Genomic DNA, 21,961 nt, shown 5'->3' with positions numbered 1-21,961 from the left:
CAAGTCATTCATTTCAGAGGCATGAAACATGAAAATTAAAAATGAACCAGCACAGGCAAGGAAAATACGGTAATGGTTATTCTTCTTGACACGAACTTCCCTTCGTTGACCTCTCGTATCTTCAAAATACATCTCATATATGGACAACCAGAATACCCCAATACCAATATTGTTGCTCTAGCACTACGTAAATGTATCGAGACCTAGAGGTGTGCATAATACATTGGTGAGCAAAAGCTTTGGAAGAAAGATATTTTCTGCAAATAAATGTGTCAATACACATGAATCAATGTGGCAATTCCTTGATTTCAGACCTCCAAGCCGGCATCCACCTCCTACTAGGATATTTTAATGCCTATATCACACCGATAGACTAGGATGAGTCTGTCCCTGCCTGCCAAATCCCTACCCTATCGGTCTTCGTCTTCTTGTGCGTTCATCCCAATCTTCATACTAATTTTAAATGCTTTCTGCATAGGATTACCTGCTTGCAGAAGAAAAATCCTCAGTACCTTTGAACGTCAATGACGCTGTGCACAACTGTTAATTCAAGACACTTTACTGGGCAGCATACTTCCGTACACCAACCACCTATGGCACAGCCAATTTATATGGAAATATGTACCCCCAACTGTACACTGAAAGAATACAACAAATCATGAAGAGATCTGTGACCTTACAGAGGCAAGTGGCCGAAGGTAGAGTGAATTGGAACACTCCTAAATGTTAAGTTGGGAGGTAATTATTTCATGTAAGACTGTCCCCATCGCTGAATTTAAGTTATGAACTACCTGGAGGTCTTCTATAGGTTCAGGCTCAGAGATGGAGAACAGGTGCACTGGAAAGAATATAGCATAGTCGCTGCTTTCTGTGCCTCAACCAAATTCCAACCTTTGTATCACAGAGCGAGAGAGAGGTTTGTCCCGTCTCTGTGAGGAGCTGCAGACGTTGCCCTTGACATGTGCCCGGCAAGGCAACCTGGTTGCCCAGACCATCACCGACCGAGGCTTTGGGAATCAGGCAGTATAGAGATGAGGTGACCAGATCTTGCAAAGCAAAAACAGGGACAATTTGGAAGAATAGAAGGACTACAATTTTCAATCCACGGAATGGTGCAGAATGACAGCTCTCATCAACATAGGATCACAGAAGATGCATGAAGAAAATAAATAAAATGCAATTCCTACATCCAACATCATACCTATTAAATGAATTACTTATAACAGCGCTAACTAGCACAGCTTTAGAACACCCAAAAAAGATCTTTCAATGTTTTCAGTCGAACTCCTCTAAAAACCAGGAAATATGCCAAAATTGCTGAAATATGCCAGGACAGCTGGTGAAAAACTGCAACTGTCCGGGCAAATTCGGGATGTCTAGTCACCCTAGATAGAGACAGCTTATGGGAAAGGGCCACTGAATTGTGCAATTGTGCCGATGCGGCGGTTTTCGCATAGTTGTAGATATGCCGCATTTGCCACATAATCCGTCATGTGCCGTATAATCCTGAGATTAACAAAAACAAATGTTTTGTTTCTAGTTTAAACGGTTGAAAAGTTAGTAACAAGCATTGGCATAGCCAATAGGTCTCGCCTTTGGGACCTTATAAGTGTTTAGCCATGCAACAGTTGCACAACTAAATACTTATAAGGTCCCAAAAGCGAGACCTATTGGCTATGCCAAGCGGCCGTGAGGCCGCGAAAGTGATCGTGATCAAACATCAAAGCGGCCATGCGGCCGCAAAAGTGAAAGTAATCGCGGTCAAGCGCGGCGCGCGCCCGCGCACATGCACTGTAGCTCTAGGCTGGCCTGGTAGCACTTTTTGGAGCCCTCTCAATAAGTCTCGCCAGACCAGCGCATGCGCTGGGTCAGGGGAGACCTAAAAAAGCAATGACATGTCGCGTAGTGGAAGGACCTTTGCAAAGGTTGACTAGTCACCTTTCTGTAGATTATTGCTATATTTGGGTGATAAACTTCTACTGAGGTACAACTAATGCCCAGACAGTGTTAGCAAGCATTTGCAATTAAATAGGTTTTGCATTTACGAGAGTTTGAGCTACTGGCATTGTAGATGACAATGCCTTTTATTTAGGTGTGTTTTTTTTTAAAGCTAAATAAAAGGCATTGTCATTTACAATGCTAATAGCTTAAACTTTTGCAAATGCGAGACCTATTGCATATGCCAGCACTCGTGCTATACATTTTTTTAAATCATTATTAGAGAGGTATCCTGCCTGCAAGATCAGGCAGGACAAAGCTATTTGAGAAAATAGTGCTCTGAGGCTGTAATTAAAGACTAACAAATAACACACGTAATAAGGGGTGTCACAACGGGAGGTTATAAAATGAGACAAGGCAGTACTAAGGAGGGACTACTAAGCCTTTTGACCAATGAACAGCCACAGTTTACAGTGGACAATGACACAAGCCAGCGAAAGATATGAGCGGAGAGTGGGTGGAGCTTCAAGTCCCTACCTGAATACAGCATGCCTCGCAGACGAGCCAATAGTAGCATAAAATGTGCCTCGATACGTTGCGAAAATTGCCTTTCCTTGCTGCATAATTTACTCAACCCTGCTGCAAAATGTGTCCCTCTCCTGCCGCATAGTTCCAGTGGCCCTGCTTATGAGCAAGAGTGGCAGCCCAGTTCAGGCAGGGCAGACGCCAGTAAGCACAGCCTGTTCTGGTCAAAGACTGGAGCAGAAGGAGTCATGGTGGGCAAACATAGAGCTGACCTTTGCTCAGAGAGCGCACTTGGCACAAAGATTGGAGGAAGGTAAAGCAGACACGATTAAGGAGCACCATGAAAAGAAAAACAAACAAAAAGCAGACAAGACCGCCAGCAGCCTTCAGAAAAAGTCCTAAATACCATTCTTTGGACTGAAGTCTGAAGCAGACTACTGCAGGGAGCTCCAGCGCTCCTCTAGCAGTCGTTGCCGTGGGTGTGGACACAGCTCGCACATGCTAAAGGCCGGTCCTGGGCAAACGTTACAGAGAGGCTGACTAGCCCAGCCAGCTAAGCAAGCCCCAGGTAGCCCGTCTTGGTGCCATCACAACCAGGCTACTGACACATCCAGATTGCCTCTCAGCAAGTGAGGTCTGTGAAGGGGAAGATTATTTAAAACGACAACAGCAGACAAGCAAACCTGGCAACATCACTCCTACTTTATAGCCTTACATGCTAGAATAGAATGAGCAACCATTTATAAGGAGATAAACAACTTCCACCTGTTTATGTGTTTAAAAAAAGTTAATCTGTGAAACATTGACCGTTTGTACCGATGTAAAAAGAACAATTGATGGACAGAACACTGAACAATGTCATGCATTCACCCCAGTACAGAGATCTGGGCCTAAATCCATCCTTTCTTTGCTCCCCATGCCATTCAAGTTTGGACCCAGGCATATGCAAATCAGTCTTGACCCTGGTCCCCATGAACAGTCCAGCTCAAACTGCCCGGCCAGGTCCTAGTTTCGGGGTATCACCCATCAGCCAGGCTAGCTGGACTACAGCGGCATGAAGGATTTGTTCACATACTGCAACAGTCCATTTTACACAAACATCAAACCTACAAATTGGTATATTATGGGTAATATAGGAGCTCAACTTTTTGTCCACTCAAGTAATCACTAGCAGGAGCACTCTTAAGTTATTCTATTACACACACTAGTAGTACACAGTGTACACTCTATGCTGAACGCATACATGTTTGAAATACTTTTTATTAGACTATTTTAGTGATACTATTGCTTTAGGGAGGTGCTAAGAGTTAACGTGGATACTGCCTACTCTCCGAACCAAGATGGAACTGAGTATATGAGAAGGGCAATAAATAGTATGTGGTAGCTGAGGTCGAGGCCTACCTTTCTGGTGGTGAGAAGAGGGCAATATCCAGTAAGAGGTATTAGTTTAGTAAGAAACAGCATATAACATTAAGATTACTATAACAGTTAACTGAATGAATGAATGAATGACCGTGAACTCTGGAAGCCTCATGTTCATGTGACGAAATTATCAAAACAGGCTTTACACTAGCGCTAGGACTCATTTGACTTTCACTTGGTTAGTCTGAACAAAAATAAGAAATGAGGGCAGTAATAGCTAAGATTTTTTAACTCTACTTGGATTGTGGCCTTCGCATGCAGCTGGTGCTGAAGTTGGTTGTAACACGAATCTGTGGGAAGTCATGAGCACAACCCTCTTATGGAGATGTGAATGTCCCAAGGAGTCACAAACCAGGTTTTCAGCATTTCCTACGTTATCTTGTTGCCGCAGTCAAGACTTGACACAAGCTCTGGACAACTAGTTAGTTAGGAATACAAACTTCATTTCTTTCATTCCGAATTAGGTTTTGCTGGTGCCACCGTCCAAGAGTTCCTGAGCTAGGAAAAACTCAACAGTGAGGCGTGGGACTACCAAAGAGGGAAATTGCCCACGGACTGTTGTGTTCTGAGCTGTACACCTAAGTTAGAACAATGAAATAAGACATTTATTTTTGCTTCTACGGGTCAAAAATATTCTGGTCCCACAAGGGTGTCTGAGCTTCGGCCTTTGGGGAGGATTTTACTTTGGTTTGTGTTTAGTTATCAAGATTGATTTGTGCCTAGGGTTCTCTCCAGCTGCTGAACCTCAACTACCGGGTGCAATGAACCTAAACGTGTTCACACTGTTAAACCAGTTACTGTTGGTGGACTCCGGGTCAGAACCAAAAGGGGTACCAGCAATGGAGCACAAAGCTGCCTTTGGGAGGGTAGGACACTTTTAGCTGTGGTCCAGCCCTGCAGTTCACTTACACAGCACACAGGAGAAAAGGGGTTTTCAAGGCTACGGACCCACACAAGATTAGCTAGACAAGTTGTGCTGTTCAAGTGTCTCAAAGAAGCTTTTTCAGAGGGAGAAGGGTACGTAGACACAGGTTCCCGCAGGACTCCTGGGTCAAGTGTGGGGCACTGGTCATCATTGTATTCAGGTTTACCACCCAGACAGATCATCTGCCCTTAATGTTCTGGCGGTTTCAACAGGTTAGTCTCCAGCATAACTTGGCGGCTCCAATTCAACGGGCAATTAAATGTCCTTTGTGCTAGAATGACCTTTAGCAGGAGGGCTTCGCAGGGCAGTGGGAGCTTGAGCAATACAGATTAGAGTGCAGGACATGAACTCTGTCCAGATGGAAAATGAAATTAGCACCATGCCACGTAAATATTCCTCAAGTCCAGTCAGATCCTCTTAACCACTTATGTGAATTTAAGAGACTGCTGTGAGAAGTCGCTGTTCCAAGTTGGAAGGTTTGTGCTCTTAGGAAATATCATTTTTGTAGGTTCCTTCTGGGTGAAGTTGGAGTGAGTCTGCCCAATGTTGTGTATTTGCACGGTGCACATATCACCTGGGGGGGAATGCTTACACCCAACGGTGCAGTCCTGGGTGGGGCCTATTTAAAGGTACAGGTTTTCAAATCTTGGCAGAAATCAAGGGCTGAGCTGACAGCGCTGATGTGCAGAGCACAACCAACAACATGCCATTTGCAAATGTATATGAATAAGAATCTTGGTGCTGTGGCAATGATAGTTTTGCATATAATACCCATTAGACTGGTTTTAACTGTTATAGGGCGGGGCTGGATATCAGATGGCTCAGGAACAGGGGCATTAGTAGTGAGGCACTAAGAACAAGCACCGTAAAGAAGGAGTTAGTTGCCAATGGGAATCTGTGCAGCAGAAGGTAAAGGTGCCCATCGCACTGCATGGCAGTAGAGAAGGAACACTGCCTCTCATGCACCAGAGCCTGAAGCAGAACAAAACCTGGGATGTATTACTGGGTCATTCTTACCAATGTGGGAGCAGGAGTTTGACGAATTATCTGTCACAGGCTACGCAAACTTAGCATTCTTTGGAATCCGGGTTCTCAAAGGACTGTCCTTCCATTTAGAAGCATAAGAGGTTAGAAGTGAGTGAAAGTGCACAAGATCAAACAGCCCTGCCCCCTCGTTTGAATATTCAATAGAAACATTAATTTGTATAAATACATATGTCTATGTTGCTGATAACCTTTCTTAGGTGTATGGGTGGTTCAAATCGGTTGTGGGTATCGAAACTCAACCATTGATCTATGTTTTTGTTCTTGGTGAAAAACGTTCCCCTGAGGGTTACAAAAGGAGGCCCCTCAGGGAAACAAGCTTTGATAACATTGACCGATTCATTGTGTAGCGGGGTGTCCTCATAGGTATGCTCCTGTGCAGGACAGGGAGATGGCGATACTGGACAAAAAGGAACATAGCGTCCAGTTTACTTGAAGGAAAACTATGCTGTACTGTCCTTTAAGGTACTGATAGCATCCTCATCAATCATTAGGTTAGTCTCTTGTGTATTCATACCTCTACTTTAACGGTCCTGAATTAGTGCAGGACTGTAATCAGACAGTCAAAAAAAGAAAAGAAAAAAAAGAGGTTATTGTCATAGTTGATCAACAGTCACTTACTGTGTGTCTGGTCTATGAAAACTAAAAAGGCACGTCATTTTTAAGTCGTTTTTAGGACTACTCTAACATGAACAAGATTATTTGGACATAGCCTTATTTCGTGCCTATTGAAAGGCAAAGGACCATCAAGCAGGCCAGCCCTGCATCTGGTTGTCCGCAAACACCAGTCCCAAACCTTTGAAGTTACAGTTCAGGTTATAATGTACTCACACCCAAGATCTAGCTAGGCAGGTCATCAGTGGACGAGTTAAGACTGTGCCACCAAGCTGGGGAGCCAGCTCTCGGGCAATCCGTCCAGAACCCATTATTCAGGGGAACAAACCAGAATCCTGTGGCCATGCTGCAAAGAGTTACTTAGGCTTCATCACTAGCATGACATCTGAGCTCATCTTTGACTAAGCACTATTCTAGGAGACGCAGCTTCTCTCAGAGCCACTGGATTCAATCTAGCCTGGCTGATGAGGGGCGATGGCTCGAAACCGGTCCCCGGAAACTTGCTTCCAGTCCAGGGAGGACCAGACTAGGCAGTTCGGGCTGGACTGTTCCCAGAAGGCACAGACTCCAAACTGATCTGCATATGGCTGGGTCTAAACTGGGGTGGCATGGTGAGCAAGAGAAAGATGGATTTAACCCAGATCTCTTGACTGGGGGTGAATGTTTGATTTGCTCTGCATTCCGTCCATCATCTGTGTGTCTTTTGCAGAGCCAATAAGGTGCATCAGAGACCATGCCAACCAGACTATTTGAAAAAAAGCCTCCAAATTTAGATTCAAATAAACCTGTTCAATGCATATTTAACACATATAACTGGATGTGGTTGAGTATATACAAGAGGGGAGGGGGCGGGTTAAATATGAATAAAAAAGGTTCTCCAGCTTAACAGATTGAGAACTATTTGTCTCCTTTCATTTGATGGGCACTGTCCGAAGGTGCAGATACTCTAAAATGAAGAAAGTGGTCAATGCTAACTTCTGATTCGAGTGAGTTTACCATTGCATCAAGAGAGAGTAGTGAAAAAATGGGATCACAGTGGAAAAAGCGCAGGCAAATCAGTTTGTCAACCGCCAAAGAAAAGAACGTTGGCTACACCAGGACTGTAAATTAAGACCTGCTCAGAGAGCTCAACAGGGAGCTGTGACTGAGTTATCTCCACGTCTGCGCCCTCCAGTGTATCCAGCACGAAGACCCAGGGTTTTATGCTTTTGTTCATTGAATTATGCCGGAAAACCATAAGAGAGAAATCCTGCTTCAAGCCACTGACATACAATAACAATGCAATTTGTGCACAAATATAAACTACATAAAATATGGTCCCCAAAACGAATGGTTTGAAAAAGTAACTCGGCATGCCCTTCTTGGGAGCAGACAATCACCGAGGGAAATCACTTAAAAGGGACAACGGAGTAGCATCTCTAGTTCAAAGCCAGGTGTGCAAAGGACAATTGTGAAGGCAGACTGCATCTCTAGGTCAAGTCACCTCATCTCAGCCTTTTCACCGAAGGAACATTATAGCTAAAAGGAAAACTGCGCTTAATAGCAATTACACATTCTGAGCAACCAGCAAGAACGACCAAGAAAAAAAAAAACATTTTCGTGATCTGCACGAATGCAAAAAATAACACCGGAAAGACATATCACACTTGCGATGCCGAAATTGAAGGCGGTGTGAATGTTCATTCACAGCAACGACTTGTGATCACAAGTGAGCGAGGCGAGTCAGAAATGTACCAAAGTGCTGCTTGCAGTCCCATTCCAGACGCGCAAGATGCATTTAAAATACTGTGATAAAATCTGAATATCCCCCCCCCCGCCCCCCCCCCCAAAAAAAAAGACCTGCTCAAGACGATTAGAAGCAGCAAAACAAACGATTTAAGACCGGCCTCATATGAAATACTGAGATTACGCAAGACAGCAGTAGGGTTGGGGCACAGTCAAGTCAATCGAGTCCCTACTCCATGTCCGTCTCAGAAATCTAAGGAGGAGTCAACAACATAATATGCAGTTCAAGAAAATATGCAATAAAAAAATCTATATCATTAAAACACCAGACATCGTATCTGCCTGTGATGACAGTCCACAGTCTTGCAGTCATAGCCAAAATGTACCACTTTAGATTGCAATACAATATTTAATTAATTGCGCATTCAAATTCAGTAAGCAAAAAGATTTTTCATGCATATAAAAATGTAATGGATACATGCACGTGTCGAGCCACTCTTTGTTCGCAAAGGCAGGATGCCCAGCGAGGAACCCAGCTTCCCACCAGTCTGCTAAAGTCACTAATAAAATGCAGCCATTTTAACTCCTAAATCGCCATCTCAGATACTATATACCACATCAAGTGCCAACGGAGCAGTTTTTTTGTTATAAAGTGGCATTTTGGTGACTTAATTCCTTATCTTCACTGTCTTTTGAGAGGGATTTCCCCAAAGTGAAACTACTAGTGACCATAACTCATGAAATGGGCCTGCTGTATACACAATGTTTAAACGCCATACCACAGGATACAAATATTAATTACTATACGTTGGCATCTTGTACCCATGCAGGAAATACCCAGATGCAGCTCGCAACAGGAGGGTCTGCGTGCAGCGTCCGGTCACATCAGTGGCAGCAAGGCACTATAAAACGAAAAATACGACCCAATAATGCGTTGACTAACTTTGGAATTAATAATGGCACACCCGAGACATTGAATGAGCACTGCTAAAGGGACGTTACAGAACATGAAATGATTTGCCTCGTTAGGGCGCAGCCCTATAGAACAGACCAAGAGGAGGCACTGCCCATTTGGCATGACGCGGTTGGGAGATTCCACTCAGAACCGGCGCCTTAAGAGGAAGACACTTCCGGTCCCGCTCTCATGGTGTGATCTGCTGCAAGGGAGTGCACCGCGGCAGCGTCGATCCATTCACTGCACGGGCAAGCCTCGGCTCACGCGTCACACGGGCTATTCTTGGCAGAGGCCTGCAGACAGGGAACTGCAACCCTCTGACGTCAGTCTGGTCTCCCGGCAACGGAGAATGAGGGATGTCCACCACTACAGGGGTTTCCTGGAAAGCTGGCAGGAAAGCCACGCCGCCCCCAAGGAGGCATCCGAAGACTAGGGTACTGGGGGCGGTGAAGGTTAACCCTTCCAATAAGCACCGGAAGCAGAGGAGGAATAAAAAGTAATTTTATAAGTCCTTTCCGGGGCTGTGAGATGGGCTAGAATGACCTCTGGCTTGTGCTTCTACATCCGGAAGGAAAGTGGCCCTGCACCAACAGGGCATGTCGGACGCATTTATCGAAATGTTGTTGCTGCTGTGTTCAAATAATGCTAGAGTGGCAAAACATACTCTTTAATATCACCCAGAAAGCTATGCAGTAGCTTTGTTTAGGTCGTTTTTGAAGGGGTGCAGCAATACCTTGCTCATAGAACCCTGCTTAAAAAGGCCTTTGTGATATTGGCTTGAGTCCAGAGATGGGCTGGCCAGCTCGTGCGCACAGAGGAGGACTCGCCTGCTCTTCACAAGGGTACATAAGTGGACGCTGCAAAATTACCAGCAAGCCAGTGGATCCGAAAGGATGGTAGGGCTTGGGGACGGCCAAAATTGAGTGTAAGAGAATATTGGACTGCGAGGTACTCTCTCTCCCAATAGCCCCAAAGCCCACTGTGACTTCTAGGGCCAATGCTTGTCAAAGCCTGCAGACGACTGGCTAACTTTGGCCAGTATGAGATTGGGACCACTTGCCAACATCCACACTCCTGACCCTATCAAGTTGTCATCAGGCACCACAAGTCATCAGTATCGTTTCTAGCCACTTGGCTGCCTGAGACCGTGCATAACCAGTGCCTAGCCTAATCTGAGATACGCAGCACAGCAGGCCACTGGTCGCAGCCTAACATGGTAATATATAAACCCCACCTCTCAAAGATAAAGACACCATATAGTCTGAAGCAACTCAGGTCCTCCTTGAATGCCTGCAGCATGTTCTTGCTAAGTATGCCACATACAACTTTGCAAAAGACACCTACTTCACAGTATGTCCACAGCTGCAGCTGGACGGTTCTGTGACGACATATGGAAAGTCCATCTGCTAAAATAGATAGAGACCCTCATTTACACAGCAGGTCCACGGACCAACTATCATATGTTTGGGCCATTTCTGACATTTGCAACCAACACAAAGCCTAGATAGATTGAAGTTCTGCCTGCCAATGGACAAAGGAAAGAGAGGTCAAAGTGTACGAGTAAAGAGAGGGCATGGCAAAAAAGGCAAAGGAAAGGTCTAGTCCATCTCTAGTAAGACTAGCAGTCAGGTGGGCTTCAAAGCTCAGCAGCTGGCTGTAAAATATGGGTAGATAAGGCACCGAAAAACTCTGAAGGCAGTGCACATACTCTTGGCACAGATGTATGCATGGACTTGTATTTATATAGCACAAACCTACATGGGACTGCTAAGAGTGCTGTACATCAGTTGGCAATTCAAACATTTTCATTTCACAATTTCATGGGCAGGAGATCTGGGACTGGTCTGGAATCCTAAACTATATAGACAAGTGCAGAAGTTAGAATTAGAACCCAGCTAAGCCACTAGACCACATCTCAGTTTTTTCAAACATCAATACCTCCTACAGACTCAGATGAAGTCGTGCAGTAATACTGCCTCGCCCACTTGCAATAGCTGGAGGGATTCAGTGCTTTAACTTCTTTATTCAGTTTAAGTAACCATAAACATTAAGTGGAAGACTTGAGAAAGCATTAGGAGAAGTTGCATTGATGGAAGTTTCCAGTATTTGCATGGGACTAGCTGAAAGCATCCTTTTCCATGGGGGCCAACAGTCTTTTTCCACAGGGGTCAGCTGAAAGCACCTCCCCCCACTCCCCCCAGGGGCCAGTCAACATCATTTCTGTGGGATCATATACAGGGCCAGCCGACTTTTCCTCACGACCACCCAGGGGGCCAGCTAACCACCTTTCCACCGGACCACCCAGAAAGCCAGCCGACATTGCGTGGTAAAGGCAGCATTGTAAAGGTTGTTTCCCTGCCTGTTACACTGGCCTAATGTTGGAGTAATAGCAAGAAAGGTTCACTGCATGACTTCTTTCACCAAGGTAAGCGATTCCAGTGAATTTTCCCCAATACCAATCTCTTGAAGTCGGTTCAACACAATTTAATAAGAGAAGGTATCAAAAGCATGCAGCGTGATCCTGCAAAATTAATGCTGCTTTGCTGCCTTCATCAGTCATCAAAGTAATTCAACAGCAACCAGTGATGATGCTATGCATTGCAAAAGCCTGACTGGACAGGATCTAGTGCTGGTCTCTGGCCTTCACTGGGCAAAATCAGACTATTTACATGCCTTTCCAATATTTTGATAGGAACTAGAAGTTTTTAAACAGGACTATAATTTTTCAAAACACTTGATTCAGCAGTCATTTTTTTATTTAAAGTCCTTGCTGGACAAGTGCCCCTTGGGGACCCCAATTTAATCAGCAGGGTGAACGATTTGGATTCAACAGGGGTTACACAATCACAATCTGTTAAGAGACCATCTTGAGCTTCTGACCCAGTAGAGGAAAAATCAAGCAGGTGTTTAATGAAAAAGAGCAGCAGAACTTTAATTTATAAAAAATAAAAACATCCCGCCAGAGACTCCTAGATTTCCGGAGGCCGTTGCGCAGGATTATTGACTGAGAAACGAATCAACTATGCCGAACATTTCACTGAGGAGTTGGTGGCCATGATGATTTGTTTAGTGAGAAAGGATGCCTTAACTTGAAGTACGTTTCTGTAACTGCCAAGCACTGCTTAATTTGACACGCTTTGATGCCATTGGCACAATCAGATGTCTGCTACTTTCAAATTCTTTGCACACCTTTAGCTAGCTGGGACTTGAGGCAGGGTGCCGAGGATGTGGCGCGGCAGATAAAGAGCCACATAATGGCAATTAGAAGGAGACCTCAAAAGTCCCCAATCCCAGAACCTTGCTACTCTCCTCTGAGTAGTCAAGGTCTTGAAGAAGGGAACAGAAGGCGCGACTGCAGTGTCCGGAAGACTTGTACAGTAGGGGGAGGGCTCCTTGCGTGATGGGGCCCCACTCTCCTTTCCCCCTTTGAGCAGCTTCTTTAATCCAGGGACTGGGAGAATATATATATATGTATGTATACACACACATACATATACATACATACATATATATTTTTTTTATGTTGACGGCAATGCTCTTCCAGTAACGGAAGCCTTGCCAAAATGTTTTTAGTAGTAGCCGTCATGATCTCTCCTCAAGCATATTATAACATTTCACGTGTCCTGGAAATAAAGTACTTCTCTAGTGCAGGATAAGAGCAGATCTTGAAATTTCCCAACCGTTTGATTTCATACTCTCCTTCTGCAACTCTCAATGTGCCAACAATTACTTCCAGTGAAGAAGAAAAATAAAAAAAATAAGCGGCACAATAGCCCGTAAGTATTAACAAGTTCTGGGAATCATTTACAATTTCTCAGAGGACTGGTGTACTGAACAATCTGCACATAATCAAGCAGGCCAGCCATGCAAATAGGCCATCAAGGCAGATAGCTAGAATGCCAGTCACACAATGGAAAACGATCCCCTTGGACTAAAATATATATATTTTTTAAATGTGTTGGCCATCAGTGGTCCTATCCCTGGGGTCCCTATGAGATTCCCGACAGGCCAGGGCCTTTGACATGCCTAGAATGGAGCCGAGCCGAAGCCACCATTCCAGCTTTCGTATCCTTCAGTGAGAAGTCAAGAAAGAACCTTCCAGTCTGAGAGCACAGAAATACACAACTTTTAGCATTCTGTACAATCTCACAATGAGTAAGGTTTTGGGATGTTGCAGACTCCCACTAGGAACTATAAGAAAGTAATTCACACGAGCCAATGCTTAGGAAGTTGCAACGCTCAGACCTGCAGGCGTAGGTGACAACAGAAACAGGCACGGTACATGCCTAGAACAAGAAGCACAAGTTTCTTGCCTCCGTGTAGGTCAACAAGTGTCTCCACAGAATGCCACAGTGGGTTCAAAGGTGTACAAGCTGCCCATGATAGGCAACCTGACTCCGAACACTGGAGATTGAACAAATGTGCAGTGCTGTAAAGTCCCGTACAACACGCACTCGAGCGAGATGCTTCCAGAGGGCAGAGGCAGTTCTGTAATCCTCTGTCACAGATAGGTAGGGATGGGAGTGTGTCTGAGCGTTACCAGTGACAGGTCAGTGCTGTACAGAAGACCAACTCTAGACTTGTGGGGTTCAATTTAAGCTAAACTGAATCCAGGCCACAATGGACTTGTGAGGTATTGATATTTACTCTCATGAAGCCTATCAAAGGAACAAAGTCCGGTGACCATCAACCACAGAACTTCTGCCATACTGCAACAATATTTTCAGGGGAGTTGGCAGAAGTTTACAATTGTTTTTGATGTTAGCAACCAGACCAGCAAATAAACTACCGGGTTTTTTGCTAAGAACAATACAACTCGGTACATTTGGAGTAAGAATGGAACAGAAGCTTCGGAAACAAAGGGGAAGAACGAGAAATGTGTTTTTAGTCTGCCACGACACAGGCAATGGCATTCTCCAGGAGCAGTAACCCTAAGATTAAAGTCCTTAAATCTACTCTGCTAAAGATATCACTATGAAGGCCTCTTTGAGGCACTCTGGCAGATCAAGTCAAACGCCAGGCTTACATTTCACCCAGGAAACAATTGTAAAGGGAAAGTGGACGCCTACGACCAGTGCCTAAGGGTTTCTTCTAAGAAGGCATGGAACAGGTTGTGCCTGTGGGTCTCTTGTGCAAGATGAGACTTACTGAAGCACTGGGTAGCGTTAACCCAGAGGGGTACGAATATGAAGGCCTTCGACAAGAAGCACTGGCAAAGCTAATAGGCCTGGTGTTAGCTGCCAGTCTTTTGGCTTTGTAAATTCTTGTTTGTCAAAACTTTATTATCGAGGGAGCTGCCGGGGTGTCGACAATATAAAACTACGGCTAAATGAGAAGCAAATGCGGGGTCTGAAAAAGCACACATTTCCATAGTGTCTTAGGTTCTGAAGGAAACTATTTTGTGTGCGGATGTGCTCATGCTGAACAAACAGCATTCAGTCACTCACTTTGAAGTTAACCAATGGATGAAGTGAGATGATCTGTTGCCCCATGCTGTATGGGGTAGTGAGTAGAAAATGTGAATGAAGCAACACAAAAATAAGGGCTGTCAGAAAGCACCTAGATGCAAGTATATAGAATTTCAGTAAAATCAAAAGGTTTTGGCCAACGCCAGGCCTAAGAAACAGTCTACACGTGAAGCCTAACACCAAATGTTTAGGTCTTTACGAAAAGCAAAGTGCACATCTGCACACAAGGTAAAAGACGGCCCCTAAAAGCCTTCGACAGTTCTAAGGAAGCAACAAAGTGGTTTGGAAGCCGATCACACTGCACCGTGGGCATCCTTTCATCGCAAGAGCACATATACTACCACGGGCCCCATCTAATAATATATTGCTCAGCTGCTCACACATAAGAACAGAGTTTGGCCAGGACCTGGGAGAAATCAGTCTTCAAGAGAGGAGCATATCAAATAGGGGTGTGGTCCCTCAGAGGACACAGACTTTTGGTTCATGCACTCACTTCTAATAAGAAGTTGCAACCTGTAAGGTTCCAATACTGGTGGGGAGATACTAATCATTCATCCTTCCAAGATCGATTGATCAAACAGAAACACTTGTTATTCACAGTGCGGCATCATGGCAATCTGCAGCCGCAAGCACTATGTTTATAAAGAAAGGCGCTAGTACTCATCACTGACATCACCCAAAGCAGCAAAGCAAAATGAAGGACTCAGAAATGAAAACTTACTTCCTGCTGAACGGCGTGCTATGAATAATGAATAACAATAACAACAACACAGCCGCTTTCACCACAGGCGGCCGCCAAGCAGCGCAAACACCCAACTGTTCTCAATGGGGAGGTTAGGGGACCGGAAGTGGGCAATGGGCAGCTGCCCTGCCGGCCACTTGTGAGCCTTGTTTAATGTCACGAAAGGACAATGTCCCCATCTGAAGACTGAAAGCACTACAGAGATGACCACACAAAGCAGGCACCCCAAACCCTGATCGATCCAAGCAACAACCACATATTGTTCACTATGTCACCAGGCAAGAACGTTTGTCGCAAACAGCAGAATCCAGAGCCCTGTGCTCGTAAAAGATTGTGCGAGGACACATCCTAACCAAAACATGCGTCTTCCTTTTGTTCCGAAGCACAAAACGTGGGGCGGGTTACCTGCAGGGAAGGGGGTCTCAGCTTGTCCGCAGCACCGATGGCGCCCTCATAGCAGCGAGGCTGGCGATGCGGCCACGACTCTGGCTCCGTCGACCCTCGACCGCACTGCTGAATGAAATGAAACGAGGGGGAGCGGGCGATGCGTCCGCCTCCTCCGCTACCAGCCAGGCAATAATTGCTCTGACAGGCAGATCTCAGCCCAGCTGTTGGGCAAGATGTCAGAGCGGAGCGATCCTCCAATGGCAGAAAGAGCCCCCCGCCCCGGTCTTGCCTGTCCAACACATCAATGGAACGGCCTCCATTCAGGAAGCTCTTAAGGGGGCAGGACTCATCTTCCCGCTGCCAGGCAACAGCTGATGCTGCAGCGGCGAGGATGGGAGTACCAGTTTGCCTGCCTGCCTGCCTGCCAACACGGCCGCGCTAGAACATCAGCGCTGTGCAGCACTTTGAACTTGAACCCGGAGATCGGGAGTGAACCGTCGGGAGATTTCCTGAACTCCCTCGTATGTGGATTGCAGGAACAACCTTCTAGTGGTTTCACAGAGGAAGCAGGAAGACATACGGATAGCCAGCCGGCACGAATCTGCAAGAACTAGTTGCTCCTGACAGAAGGGGGTGCAGGTCTACCCAGAGGTAAACTGCTTGGTTATGTCGAACATAAGGCAGATTCGGCGTGAAGGGACAGTCAGTCTGGCAACGACTGATAAGCAACTGAGTGTTAGCCGGCTTTTAAAAGAATAGGACTTTCAGGGCCTGTGAATGCTCAAAGCAGCTCTGGTCCAAGCCAAAACACAAAGTCTCCATTTTAGCAACGCTACAGTGTCAATGGAGGTATTATGAAATGATGCCTCTTTTGGAGGAAACACTACGTTTTCGAAGCCTTAAGCCTGCAAAGAGCGGACCGTAGAATGTAACACAACATGGAGACCACAAGAATTAGACGTACGCTGGATCGAACACAGTCCAAGTGCGAAATGGGCCAGAGGGATTTATGCCGGGCTACTGCCAGTCCACAGTGGGCTGACATATGCAGAATCGAGTACACCGTATGCTCCCATTATATATCAGTGTCTCCCTCCTCATTGCGACTTCTCCATACTTCTGTTTGGTCTATGCAGCTTCATTCCTCACAACCAGGGTTTAAATAAAGTGCCATTAGAGTCACCAATGTCTGCATGGTTTCCAATTTGATTTTTTATTTGCCCCCCGGGATAACAGGCCAACATCTGAATGGGACAAAAGCTGAGCTCTGGCCTACAGAAAACACAATCAGCTGCATATGGGCAGAGACCTCACGTTTGAGATCTGGCCTGCATGATGAGATATCATCATTCAAGAGCTAGCTGCAGAACAAGACAACAGCTGAGATCTGGCCTGCGGGACACGACCTCTCTCGGTCGACATTTGGCATGCAGGACGAAACCTCACAAGCGAGATCTGGCCTGCAGGAGGAAACCTCACAAGCGAGATCTGTCCAGCAGGACGAAACCTCACAAGCGAGATCTGTCCAGCAGGACGAAACCTCACAAGCGAGATCTGTCCAGCAGGACGAAACCTCACAAGCGAGATCTGTCCAGCAGGACGAAACCTCACAAGCGAGATCTGTCCAGCAGGACGAAACCTCACAAGCGAGATCTGTCCAGCAGGACGAAACCTCACAAGCGAGATCTGTCCAGCAGGACGAAACCTCACAAGCGAGATCTGTCCAGCAGGACGAAACCTCACAAGCGAGATCTGTCCAGCAGGACGAAACCTCACAAGCGAGATCTGTCCAGCAGGACGAAACCTCACAAGCGAGATCTGTCCAGCAGGACGAAACCTCACAAGCGAGATCTGGCCTGCAGGACGAAACCTCACAAGCGAGATCTGGCCTGCAGGACAAAACCTCACAAGCGAGATCGGGCCTGCGGGACGAAACCTCACAAGCGAGATCGGGCCTGCAGGACGAAACCTCACAAGCGAGATCGGGCCTGCAGGAGGAAACCTCACAAGCGAGATCGGGCCTGCAGGAGGAAACCTCACAAGCGAGATCTGGCCTGCAGGACGAAACCTCACAAGCGAGATCTGGCCTGCAGGACGAAACCTCACAAGCGAGATCTGGCCTGCGGGACGAAACCACACAAGCGAGATCTGGCCTGCAGGACGAAACCTCACAAGCGAGATCGGGCCTGCAGGACGAAACCTCACAAGCGAGATCTGGCCTGCAGGAGGAAACCTCACAAGCGAGATCTGGCCTGCAGGAGGAAACCTCACAAGCGAGATCGGGCCTGCAGGATGAAACCTCACAAGCGAGATCTATCCAGCAGGAGGAAACCTCACAAGCGAGATCTGGTCTGCAGGAGGAAACCTCACAAGCGAGATCTGGCCTGCAGGACGAAACCTCAAGCGAGATCTGGCCTGCAGGACGAAACCTCACAAGCGATATCGGGCCTGCAGGACGAAACCTCACAAGCGAGATCTGTCCTGCAGAATCAGACAAAAGTAGATATCTGACCTGAAGGACCACACAACGGTTGACATCTAATCTGCAGGCCAGACAGTAGTTGAGATATGACCTACAGAATTAGACTTAACATTTGTGATTTGGACTACAGAATCAGATATCTGTTGAGATCTAGCCTGCAGAACCAGATAAGCAAGGAGATCCGGCTACAGGATCAACCTTATCGATACAGATCAGGCAAAAGTCAACAGCTGAGGGGGGGTTCAAATGATTCACGCTGACTTGTTTTACATAACCATGATGATAATGTATAAACTAAACGTCAATGACAATCTGCAATGTATAATATGGCAGATGTTTCCTGGGTTAAGGAGCTCTGCATCATGCTTGACCTTTGACATAATAAACTTTGTTTCCAAAAAAAAAAGTCAACCGCTGCCTTGCCAGGGCAGATAATGGTCTAGACCTAGATTGCAAGACCTGAACACGGTTGAGATCTGGTTTGCAGAATGAGATAGAGCACTACAGATCTGTCTTATGGAACCAGAAACAATGTCAAGAGGAGGTATTAAAAACCAGACAAATAACGTCTGTGGCATCTAGAAATGAATACAATGTTTCTGATGGAACTTTAACACCTCAAATACATCCTTCATTAGTGAAAGCACTCCAGAGTACGCCTGCTAGGTATGGATACAATGGTATCAATCATTTTCCAGAGGTCCAATACATGACTCACGTTTTCCCTAGCCTATCAAATTGTTTGAATAAGTTAAGGTATTTCATTAAAACTCCAAGTCCAAATATTTGAAATCACACTGTACCGTGCCCTTAGGATTTCTGCATCCCTGCGTGCAGTCCCTTGCCTTGAAATTATGGTGCCAACCAGCAAACAACTCGACTAGCCTTGATAAATCACTTCTTAATTTTTACAGGATTTCTCGTGCATCAAACGTAGGTAGGACCTCTCTCTGTAACATGTGCACATGTGCTGCTAGAGGTCTGCCACTCTGCAATGCCAGCAGCAGGGCTATCCACTGAGGAGCGTGTCCTATTCAAGAAATCTGACAACCGTGGATCCGGGTGTAGGACAGTAGATTGAACACATAAAAAAAAATGTACGAGTTTCTAACGCTATTCACACCGGCGTTGGATACATCAAGACATCTGAAATGCAGCAACTGAGACAACATATGCTCCCTCTTCCAAAAACCACGCTCAGACCTAAAGAGAATAATGCGATGAAGCAGTGGCATGAGAAAGTGGGGCTAAAATCCCTGTGCTACCATTGGCCAGGGGCGCATCGCTCAGAGGGCAGTTACCTAGCTACGAAGGCCCTCCAGTGTAAACAAAGGCAGGTTTCCATGGAAATGTGGCTTGCGGGGCACAGAAGCAGGGATAAATTATGATTGTGTTTTGACAGCTCTCTTTCTGGATCAGAAAAAAAAGTGTTACCGTGTCGGTGCTGTTGGCTTTGTGAAGTACTGCGGCACCGCTTCTTTCCAAAAGAGGCACAGATGAGCGTTTATGTACAGTCGGAGAGCAGGGTGTCTGAGGAAGATTTGATCGTCATTTCTGGCTCTTGGGAGGACTGGGGCTGAACTTCACACGTGAGTGACTTTTCACCAACGACAGCCGGGCAGATTCCCTCAAGACTAGAGGCGTAGATTTCCCATTTCTATATAGGGGTCATTTCACCTTAACCCTTGACATTGGATAGGCACGTTATTACATAAAGTGCAGGCAAGAGAGCACTGGAGGTGGGAACTGAGAACTCGAACAAAGTCCACTAGAAATGTGAGAGTACAGCTAGGTCATCATAAGCACCTTCTCGTTTGAACAGATAAGTGGAAACAAAAGCAAAGACACAAGGAAGTAAAATGAATGCTTGAACAGATGAAGTGAAAAGAAAAGCAAAGAAAAAAGAAGGTAAAATGAAATCTTGACGTGACAGTAATTCCATTAGAGGAAAACGAAAACTATTATTCATTCATTAATCCAAAACACTTAACTCTTCGAAGTCTATGTCCTCTTACCACTATCGACGTTAGAACTTTAACTGGTAGCAACTTTGGTTGGAGCCTCCATTGTTGTACCCTACGGCCATTGCTTTCTTTCACCCCCATCAACTGCATAAGTAGCCAAACAATGAACTAGTTCGCTGGTGTAATTGGACTCCTTAGACAACCTTCCTTACTAGAAAGTTACTGCACAACAACGTTCTTTAAAGTTTTGTGGGGAATTGTGATAGATGTAGAAACGTTGACAATTAACATAACTCACGTCTGCATCACATGCTCTAAAATCCCTGTACGCCCTCTCTTAAATCAGATGAACTCTTTTAACATCATCACAATTAATTGCCTGTGGTAGGTGAAGGGCCAACCTTTCATGTTTAATGCAATCGGTCCTAAAATATTCTTCCTCTTCTTGGAAATAAGCTCCATTTTCTAGAACAATGGGAACACACTGTCTCCCAGACGCGACTGGTAGAAATGTTATCACATCAGTAGTAGGTGCCAAATTGCTCTACCTGAAGAAAAATAAACTGGTCCAACCAAGCTTCTTGCTGCGGCAGATACAACATCCAAACACCGTACTAAAAACAGCTATGTGCTGTGTTCCGTCAAGTAACCATGTTCCTCATTGGCATGTCATGTATGCACTAAACATAACTGCTTAATAACAGCTCACAACTTTGCAGCAACTCCTCCATGTCATTATCTAGGATACCTCACCAATATAAATCGCTCATTATTTTGTTAATCATTACTGTGCTGCACGTGGACTGCATCCCAGAGCTCTAGTGTAACAGGACAGGCGAAGTACACTACTCATCAAAATTCCTCTAGTGCCAGATACTATCCTCGTACACACCTCTACGCTTGGGGCAGGAGTCAGTCAGCCGTATGCGTGAGGGGTTGTCAAGGGGAGGGCACCTTCTACCACATATTATGGGAGTGACCCGAGATTGTTCCCTTCTGGACCCGGGTCACGGACACTATGTCTGCTGTAGTGGGTGACACAGTTCCAATAGAGCCAAAGTGGCTGTTGCTAATGATTAAAGGGGACACTGACTGGTCCAGGTATGTGGAGATCTGGCTAACATTAGCAGCGGGGGTAGTAAAAAGAAACATTGCCAGTGGGTGGGGGTCGCAGGCACCTCCGCAATGGGAGCAGTGAAGGCGGGACCTTGAGTGGTGCCAAAGGGCCATACAGGAGTAGGGGGCGATCATTGATCAGACTAGAGTTCAATATTACAGCAATGGACATTGAATGTAAAAAAGATATAGTCAAACTCCAACACAAAGTGACCAATGCATGTTCGGGCTCTATCAGGGCAGCGCTACAGGTGGTCTTCACAGACAATAACAGTCATTGGGCAAGGTACCTCTTGATTGCCAAACAAACACTGGATCAATCAATCGAGCCTCCTACAGATATACCATTAACAAAGTGTAGAGTAAAGATCCGTCTAAAAAAGTGTGGAAAGAACATCTCGAGGCAACAGGACCTTGAACGGATCAGATTGGTCCTGGGTGCAGAAGGCCTCGCCAACTCTCATGAAAGTACCACATGCCAGCCTTACTTAAAAGACGGCCTTGGAAGAAAAGCCCTACAAAATGTTATGAGAGTGAGGCTCTTCACCTTGCCAATACAAGATTATAGAGCCCACTGGAAAAACTGGTCATCAAGTGGCTCCGGCTGCTGCCTGTGTCAACATCACACAGAATCTGCGGAGCATGTTATTTGT

General features: G+C 45.8%; 1 protein-coding gene across 4 annotated transcripts in view; it reads right to left on the bottom strand.

Moving 5' to 3' along the window:
* R3HDM2 (R3H domain containing 2) overlaps nucleotides 1–21,961 on the bottom strand; it is a 761,481-nt gene that overhangs the window by 541,204 nt on the left and 198,316 nt on the right. Inside the window, exon 1 of one of the 4 annotated variants that reach the window (XM_085654623.1) lies at nucleotides 15,765–15,870. The exons of the other annotated variants lie outside the window; for them this stretch is intronic. The gene's annotated coding sequence lies outside the window, so the exon portion shown is untranslated. Of the gene's footprint in view, nucleotides 1–15,764; nucleotides 15,871–21,961 lie in introns of those variants that run through there. 4 annotated transcript variants of the gene reach the window in all.

The sequence above is a fragment of the Triturus cristatus genome, chromosome 4_1 (genome assembly GCF_964204655.1).
Source record: "Triturus cristatus chromosome 4_1, aTriCri1.1, whole genome shotgun sequence".
Lineage (NCBI taxonomy): Eukaryota > Metazoa > Chordata > Amphibia > Caudata > Salamandridae > Triturus > Triturus cristatus.
The sequence above is the reverse complement of the archived record's forward strand: the minus strand, read 5'-3'. Positions and strand labels throughout refer to the sequence as shown.